Here is a 10302-nt window from a genome sequence, read left to right as displayed (position 1 = left end):
AACAATATAGAGCCTTTATTGTTTTCAGAGTCACATAGTCTCTGTCATTACACTTCATGGGCTTAATGTTATTAATATCATTTGACCCCATCATTCTCTGTGCTCTGGCTATTATTTATCATTCTCTCAAGTAAAGGCTTTGTTTAGTGTGAGCTTCCCTGATCTAAAAATCTATTTCCTATTTATACATGTCATTCCTTTTGGATTGTTCTAAAGTTTCATCAGTTCTTTTCTTACAAATTTCTTTGACTTTTCACTGACCTCATAGGTTTTACAACGCCATCTTATTTCTGCTCCCTACATCCTTGAATCTGCCTTACCTCTCTTATTTATATTCATTAATTGTATTTTTCCCCTGTGCTCCCTTGTTAGGTCTCTGCCACAACTCCACCAGCCTGTGCTACTGTCATGTTACTCCTCTGACCTGACTTTGCCTCTCCCTTCCCCTGTCCCACAGTCAGACCTCAATTTTTAAGGAATTACATTTTATCTATGAGTATAACTTCTAGAAAGCCTCGAAAATACTCCACTTCCGTTTTTACTCTGGAAAACTGAAATATATTCATTTCTTAACCATGTTAACTAGAGAAAAAATATCATTGGTGTGAGACATTTTCATACCTAAAGCACTTCATTACAAGAAACTAACAACTCAGATGCTTCATATATATATATACACACACACATATATATACACATGTACATAATGATTAATATAAAGTTAAATCATACAGCTTAGAACTTACTACCAACAGTGTGCAAAATTCCCAATTCCCTGTGTAAGTGTGTTCTCATTTCTTTATTAAACTATATCCTTTTGCTCCCCCAACCTCATTCTTTACATAAACCATGAGCACTAATAACCCACAGAGTTAGGGTGAAACCTACAACTCTGGAGATGTTGTAGTGATTATTGCCCACCCTCTCCCTGAGGATGTATGTTACATTTCCCTCCTCTAAACTAGCAGTTATTTGCTCTCCTTTCTCACTGGAATTGGCAATATTATAGTGACAAAGCTGTAGTGATCATTTCTGACTTTCCCTAATACTCACATCTGTATGCACTTTCCTTAGCTCCTCACTCTTTTCAATTCTACACCTTCTGCACCAGGCTTTTTCTTTTTCCTTTTGTTTTGTTTTGTTTTCTTTTTTTTTTTTTTCCTTTTCTTTTCTCTTCTCTTCTCTTCTTTTCTTTTCTTAACACATCCACCACCTTGCATATTTATCTTTTTTGTTGATGCTGTTTTTGGTGAGGACATTTAAGTTCTACTCTCTTAGCAAATTTTGATTATACAATACAGTGTTATCAACTATACTCGCCATGTTTTACCTTCAATCCTCAGAACGTATTCATCTTATAGCTGAAAATTTTTACCCTTTACCAACCTCTCCTTATATCCCCCACCCCCTAGCTCCTGGAAACCCCATTTCTACTCTCTCTGTCTCTGGTTCTGTAAGTTTGATGGGTTTTTTTTAGATTCCACAAATAACTGATACCTTGCAGTATCTGTCTTTCTCTGTTCAACCTTTCATTTAGCACAATGCCCTTAAGGTCCATCTATGTTTTCACAAATGGCAGGATTTCCTTCTTTCTCATGGCAGAATAATATTCCATTGTATGTATATATATATATATATATATATATATATATATCACATCTTCTTTATCCATTCATTCATTGACAGACATTTAGGTTGTTTCCATGTCTTGGCTGTTGTAAACAACGCTGCAATGAACATAGGAGTGTAGATATCTCTTCAATATCCTGTTTTCATTTCCTTCGAATATATACCCAGAAAAGAGATAGCTGGATCATAGGTAGCTCTATTTTTAATTTTTTGAGGAACCTCCATAATGTTTTCCATAGTGGCTGCACCAATTTACATTCCCACCAACAGTGTACAATCCCTTTTCTCCACATCCTAGCCAACACTTGTTATCTCTTGTCTTCTTGTTGACAGTCATTCTAACAGATGTGAGATGATATCTCATTGTGTTTTGATTTGCATCTCCCTAATGATTAGCAATGTTGAGCACCAGCCTTTCTTTATCCTCTGCTTTCTCTTTTGTTGGTTATAATGGTATCTTACTTCTCCTCTTAATCATTGGACATTATTTCCCTAATATATTCTATAATTTCCCTTTTCTTTTCAGTTATTTCTTACGCTTTTTGCAGAAACACTTAAATTTTTTCCTCTCTAAAAGAAATAGGCCATTTTGCAATGACCTATGAGTGGTCACAACATTTCCCTCCTATAGGAAATTTTATCTTAACTGGGTAGGTGACATAACTAGCCAATATAATGTTGATATTTACCAGAAATGCTGACAGTCCGTATGTCTTCACTCAAACCACACTTATACAGTTGAATTGTCCCAAGTGTCTCAGTTGAAGCACTTCAAAGCATTAGAGTGAAAAATGACATGGGCTTTAGTCAAAAACCTTAAAGTACAATTCCCAAGTCCCCGTGACTTACACATCACTTAACTTCTGTAAGGCTCAGTGTTACCATCTGTAACACAAGTTCAATAACTGCCCCATAGGATTTTGAACATGTGTGTTATGTGCCATATAGAGTAGATTCTTCATATGTTTTCTCTTAGAAAGTTGTCATGGCTCTTTAACAGAAAGCCACTTGAACCTAACTAATATTTGTAGTTAAAACAATTGCAACAAGGAATTATGAAAACTTGTTAGCGAGTAAAATTTATTTTGCAAATGAGTTTCAATTTATAAGGTTTTTAAAGATTTTATTTTTTTCCTTTTTCTCCCCAAAGCCCCCTGGTACATAGTTGTATATTCTTCGTTGTGGGTCCTTCTAGTTGTGGCACATGGGACGCTGCCTCAGCGTGGTTTGATGAGCAGTGCCGTGTCCGTGCCCAGGATCGAACCAACGAAACACTACGCCGCCTGCAGCGGAGCGCGTGAACTTAACCACTCGGCCACGGGGCCAGCCCCAATTTATAAGGTTTTTAAATATTAACTATGAAACAGCCAATTGCCAAGAAGAGGTTTCTGATAGGAGATGTAAATATTTCTGTTCCTGGTTGTTTTTGAAGTTCACATCATGGAAACGTGTAATTGGGGGGAAAAATCTAAAGTGAAATCTACTTAGTGGAGTAGAGACTAAGTCGTTTATACTGGGGTTTTTCCAATCAGTGTGCATTATCATAAACTAGATGAGATCCTAAAAAGTTACAGGGATACAAAATTTGAGTAAACGAATCCTGATTCCCCTTCGAATTTATGATCTATATTCCAGCAGGTCTGGACACAGTGTGATCATTCTTCCCTTTGGTAAAATAAGACCTCTCACAAGCATGAGTGACTAGGCGGATAGAACTGTAGGGACCTAAGTGTACAGTGATTCTAGGACCTAGTGCCTCATCAAGCACCAGTGTGATAGGCTTGGTTTCAAGTCCAGGATGAACCACAGAGCCCCACCACAAGGTAAAAGCAGGCAATCTGCCACCACCACCTGAGGCCCGAAATGTCCTCTTTCTGTTCCATTGGAATGTCAGCTCCTGATTCTTCCTGTGCTTCCTCTACTTTATATGTGGGACGCCTACCACAGTATGGCTTTTGCCAAGCAGTGCCATGTCCACGCCTGGGATCCGAACCAGGGAACCCTGGGTCACCAAGAAGCGGAACATGCGAACTTAACCGCTGTGCCACCGGGTCGGCCCCATGATTCTTATCTTTAAGTGAAATTTGAAGTAAAATCAGTCAAGTAGCAAATAAATAAAATAGATAAAACCATTTAAGCTTCAACAAGACAGAAAATGCACAAATGCAAGTGTGCACACAAACACACACACGCACAATTGCGATAAAAGCATCACAAAGGATCACATAATCTTTGACATGCATATTGATGGGAAAGTCTGAGTTTAGATGAAGAGAGGATTGTTTGAAAGCTTAAGGAACAGGAACTCAGGGCCAGGAACCCTGTGGCTCACACTTATTAAAGTAACCAAATTAGGCCCATCATGGAGTCACTCGTGCTAAGCCCCAGTCAGCAAGCCAAAGCTTAACTAAGTTTCTATGCTTGGTTCTCCCAGGAAAGGAAGGTCTGTGTCAACCCAGCAGCACTTGCCTGCTCAGCACAAGTTACCTGACGCTGTTCCATGACTTCCCTTTGCTCCATATAAGGAAAGGAAGCCCGCTTTAACCAATCCGCTTTTGCCCAGTACAATTTTCCCTGTTTCTGCTCACTTTGGTCCACAAAAATCTCTTGGTACAGCTCTTTGGAGCAACTTTCTCTCTGCTGGACTGGATGCTGCCTGATTCATTGACCAAAGAATAAAGGCTTACTGGGTCAATAAAGAGTCTGTGGAAAATTTCCTTTTAACACACCACAGGATACAGCATTGAACCACATTGCAGGAATCCACTGTTTTCTGGGATTTTTAGAAGTAAGGCTGACCTTTCTCAGGTGAAACACGATCTTTTTCCCCTCCACAGGAAAAAAAAAAAAGGCCTGATAGTCCCAACTTACTGGATAGTTTCTGAGGTCTTCATGTTGTGCATCTCTTCAGGGACCTCATTTTTACACTTTGAAGCCTCCCACCCTAAGCACTATAAAACTAAGACCTGATGTGTGAATGGCACCTCAGCTGGTTACAGTTCTGGGCGCCTGATTTCCTAGGTCTTTGGCCTTTTCACAGAATTAGACAAGTTAGTGATTTATAACACTAACACCACAGTGGTGGAAATTATTTCAAAAAGAAATAATCATACTATAATGCATCTAATAAATCACTAAAATATCAACTTTGTTGACTTGGAATTATATGCGTGACTACATTTCAACCTCACTCCTTGGCCTAAATGACATTGCTTTTTAAACTCTGATGGCTGTATTTAAATATTTAGTTTTGAACATTAAGTAACATACATCCATAGCAAATTACTAAAGAAGGTACAAATATAAAATGAAAGTAACCCCCACCGGGCCCTACTGACACCTGGTTCCACTTCTAGAGGCAGCACATTTTAACCCAAATGTGAACATACTTTGCGTATCACTTTCCACAATGTATCTTGGAAACCTTTCATAGCGGGACATGCGCATCCACCTCAGTCTTTTCCACACTGCATAGCAGTCTCTTACGTGGATGTTCTATAATGTATTTAGCCAATGCCCTACTAATGAACATTTGTTTCTACATTTTGGCTATAAAAATGCTAGAGCGTGCATCCTTGAGTGTGCATCTTTGCATACTTGTATGCACTAAATGCCTAGCAATGGAATGTGTATTTATTATTTTCTATTTTTAAGTTATTTTCAGAGTTTGATTTATTGCTTAAGTGACTATGTAGACTCAGATTGATGGAGAATACGTTAATAGCACAGATGACATTTAAAAGTACGTGTCTTTAGCTTTACACTGTGAATAGCACAAAAATTGGATGAAATATTCTTCTGTTCAAAAGATATTTCCCCTTCAGAAAATAAATCATTGACATCACTGATGAATGATTGAAGTTTCAACATTTCTTTGCTGTTCCACTGTCTTCTTAATGAAAACAGAAATATTAACTAATATTTAAAAATAGGCATTTAAAAATAGACAAATAATTAATAATATATAATAAATAAGTAGCATTTAAAAATAGACAAAAGATATGAATTTACATTTCAGCAAAGACGTTATGTGGGTGGCACAGAAAGACATGAAAAATTGTTCAAAATTGTGGATCATAAGAGAAATACTAGTTAACACCATGAAGTACTAATATACACCTATTAGAATGGAAAAAATTAAAAATATCTAGCATGGAAATTTTTGGTGAGGATGTTTAAGAACTGCAACTGTTCCACAGTGCTGTTGGAAACAGAAAATGGTACAAACCCTTTAAAACTCAGTTTGGCAGTTTCTTAAAAAAGTTAAACGTGCGTGTACTTTCTGACAAAGGCATTGCACTCCTAAGCATTAACTCAAGAGAAATGAAAGCATATCTTCATAGAAAGGCCTATATCATCATGGCCATAGCAGCTTTATTTATAAAAGCTAAAAGCTCATATGTCAATTAAGAAAAATAGACTGTGGTACATTCATCTTAACACTCTTGAACAATAGATTGAATGAACTATTCATGCACGCTGTAAGGGAGAATCTCAAAACAATCATGCTCTATGAAAGAAATCAGACGAAAAAGAGTAAGCACTTATGATTCTAGAAGAGGCAAGCAATTCAACGGTAAAAGAAAGTCAACTGTTTCCTGCAGACTTGGAGCTGGGGAGGGCGGGAAAGGAGTGATTGCAAAGGGCCATGCGGCCACTTTGAGGGTGATGGACATGTTCATTATCGTGATTATGGTCACAGTTTCGTTCATGAATATGTATTTCAGAACCTATACATCAGACATGTACAGTTTATTGTATATCAGTTATACCTCAATAAAATGTGGAAGCAAATTATTGCACATGAAAATCTGGATTTCCCCTTATTATAGAAAAACAGAAGATTTGGTAACCCCATGTTCAACCTACCGTCTCTGTCCTCAACCTTGGCAGCAAAGACTAATAAGCAAGGAGGGCCATTTCATTTACGTCATCAAGAATATGGTCTCACAATTGTCACACCACTGGACCATGGGATCTACCCTCCTTCAGTCCACATTTTCTTGCCTATGCAGCAATGTCCTTGAGAAGAATGGTCCATAGAGGCTGCAGTAATCCACAAAAGCTTTAGAATATTTGCTGCGCCAGTAACACTGAGCAAAGGAGAGACACTGGTCAAGAGACTTTCCGCAGAACCCTCATCCTGCAGAGCCATGTTCCTGGAAGCATCTGTAAATGCAACTTTAGAATAGGTGCCTTCTCTCTAGTTTGCTGTAACCCACCCTCCTTCCTATTAACACTCCCAGTGCTCCTTTATAAAATATAACTCCCACCTGAGCCCTATATAGGTCTTGCAACCAAGAAGCTCAGATGACTCATGATTCTGTCTAGGGATTGGAGATAACAGAACCCTGAGGTGACTGGTGCAAACTCTGGGGACCTGTCAGAGCTAAGATGACTTCAGCTACATTCACTGATAGTGACAAAATTGATAAAACTCCATGGACAGACAAAAACTTGCAACACAGCTCCAGAAAGCTTCCGACATAACTAGCACTCACAGGGACTCTGTCCGTGTGGATAACTAGATGAACAGTGTTCAACGTCTGGCTGATAGATTTGTAATAAAGGCTACTCTCAGAGCTTCTCTCTCTTGTGAGTCTTGTTTTGTTGAGAAAGAAGAGAGCACATTCTCTGTAATACTAAGACCTCTCTCCAGTGTGGATCCTCTGGTGCTGAGCAAGTGCAGATTTGTAGCCGAAGGCTTTCACAGACTCACTGCATTTGTAATGCCTTTGTACAGTGTGGAAGACCGCCACACACTTGTGCTCCCGTGTGGCTCCCCTCCGCTGTGAGTGACCTGATGCTGGAAAAGCCTGTGCTGGCAGGGAAGTTCTTTCCATCTCCCCAACACACAAAAGGCCATTCTGCTGTGGGGTCTCTGCAGCTCTTCACAAATGAGGCACTGCCTCTGTCCCTTCTGACGGGCTTCCTTTCATTCTGCCGCATGTGTTGCTGGTGAAGGTTTGCCCTGAATCAGAGGCTTCTCCCACACGCTCCACATGTGTGTGTTTCTTCCCAAGCTGTGTCACCTGCTGTTTCCACAGGTGCAAAATGTCTTGCAAGGGTAAGCCACACGTGCCACAGGTAGGCTTGCTGGGTAGACAGATGTGCCTTGGGATTCATGGTATTTGAAGCTCCTTCTAAAGAAACACTGTGTTCCAAAGGTTTCTCCTAGTCCTCTGTTCCTAGACAAAGCTTCCCTGTAAATGCCTTCTGGCTGCTGGTAACCCCTGAGGGCTATGAGAAGGATATGTCCAGGTCAGAGAAGTTAGACGCAACAGGGCCAGAACCCCTATGACAGTCACTTGCTGTACCTGAAGTTATGTCCACTCTACGAGGCACCCAGGGCTCTCCCCCAGCTCCAGGTGGGCACCAACATAGGACCTGGGAGATGCAAGTCTTGGACAGGTGCTTAGGGAAAGGTGTCTCTTTCCCCATTCACAGCTCTTTGAGTGATCCAGCAGACATCCAGCATCACATCCTAGCACAGGTCCTCTGGGTCGCCCCTGGTGCCCACTCCTCGCAGATGAAGACCACAGCCATGTCCTCAAGGGCCACTGACCTCGGCAGGGCTATCATTGCCTCTCTGCCCTCCCACCCTGTGAGGAGGGCTGGTGGGAGAGGCGGTGAGGATTCCCATGGGCTGTGCACCCTGCCTCAGGCCCCAAAGCCCTGGAGGCGGGCCCCACCCTTGTGTCATCCTCACCCCTAGCACCCAGCTCTTCAGTCCCCACACAGGAATACAACATCCCCCCGTGTTACCGGAGGTCCCGCCCAATGGAGCCGTTGGAAACGCCCCTGCCTGGTCTCACCTTTGAAGTCTTCGACCAATTGCTGCAACTTTGTGATTGTGCAAAAGGTTTTATACGTTTAACGAAGTTCCTGTTTAAGCTAGACTAGCTTTCGCTTTCAGAGATTCTGCAACAATTTGTGATTTTGATGTGTTTCAATTTAATTCTTACTTCTTGATTAGAGCATTATTTCAAAGATAGCCTACACGATAGTCTAAATTAATTTTTTCTTCACATGGAGATTTTCTAAGGTATTTCGGTGGTTTTATCTTTTCCAAACCTTACCTTTTGTCACCTATGTACATTACAATTCTTTTTCTTTTTCCTTTCATTGTGGTTTAAAGAAAAGGCAAAGAATCCAATACAATGTTATTGACCCAAGGTGAATCAATAGTTGACCAAAATTAAGATTACCTTTATTTCATTGTTTCCACAGTTAACTAATCTCCGTAAATCATACAGATGTTATTCCCTAAGTTACCACAGTGGCTTTGAAAAACCAGCACTTTTCACAAAAGCAGTTTCATTCCAACTTGGTTCAACCAGCAGTCTTCGACATTTTCTCCCTCCACAACAGATCTTAGGGCTGGACCCCTTTCGTGATCAGTGACTCATTAACTGGTGATTCTTCCACACTGGGCAGGGAGATGGAGAACCAGAACCTCCAGGACGCATGTCCAATTTGAACCTCCCTCCCTGTTCTGACACGACTCCCCACGTGATGCCTCCCTCCATCCTCGGCTCAGTTTCCTGACCTTGAAATGGGACAACAGCACCTTCCTCTTGTGGTTGTATAGCTGATCAATGAGATAGCATGAAGTTTGTACATTTTTAGCAGAATGTCTGCTATACTAATGAAAGAGAGCAGCTGTTATGAAACAACATGATTGATACGCACAGAAGTAACTTCTATATATTTCACTTATTTAAGTTAACGAATAGTGAAATGGAGTGGCATAAACAGTGAAGCATCAATCATTTTGCTGTCCTAAAATTTATGTAACTATCAGTACTTGTTTAGAGTTCTTACTTTCCTATAACACCTGGTAGGCATTCAAAGGCAAAAAAAAAAAAAAAAAAAAAAGAAAGAAAAAGAAGAAGAAGAAGTAAGAGTTAGGGCTTCTAGAAATTCTGTACTTCACCTTTTCCAGAACAGAGTTTTTGTGTTATACTATACACTATAGTAAACCAGACACTCTAAGAGAAGCAGAAGGATCTATGTCTTATTTTATTTTTATCTTTCCCCACTGTATCACCTTGTACATTGTAATTACTCAACTTTTTAAATAAGTTAACTCAGATAACTGAGAACAAAAGATCAAATATGTAGGTGAGAAGTGAATTTTCTAAGTACTGCATCCATATGCACCATCTCGAGTACAAGTCTCCTCCACATCCATTCACAGCACTGCCCTGCGTATCTCCAACCTTACTTCCACTCTTTCTTCCAGGCGATTGAGTATTGCCAGAAAAAATCTTAATAAAGGCTCAATTGTTCATTACTGCTCCTCAGGTATAGTTAGGGCTTGCATTCTCTATGCTTTTGACACAGCGCTTGTCACATTGCAGTTAAACTGTTCATGTACTTGTCTGACTCTCTCATTGTAAGTTCTTTAACCTAGGAGACTGCGTTTGGTTTAAATTTTTATTTCCAGCACCTAGCACATTGCCAACGCATCATAGGTATGGAACAAAAGGCAAATGAATAGAAGAACAAATGTATGAATGATTGCTTATTGAAACTTGAAAGTGTGTGCTCAAATTTTAGATCTAAGAAACACGGGCCAACAGGTATTCAGATGGGCTCAAGAAAGGATCACCATGTCTCCATAAGGTTGGTAGTTCCCCACTGCAAACAGCATGGTCAGCCACTTGTAGG

Source organism: Equus przewalskii, chromosome 32 (genome assembly GCF_037783145.1).
Source record: "Equus przewalskii isolate Varuska chromosome 32, EquPr2, whole genome shotgun sequence".
Taxonomy (NCBI): Eukaryota; Metazoa; Chordata; class Mammalia; order Perissodactyla; family Equidae; genus Equus; species Equus przewalskii.
The sequence above is the reverse complement of the archived record's forward strand: the minus strand, read 5'-3'. Positions refer to the sequence as shown.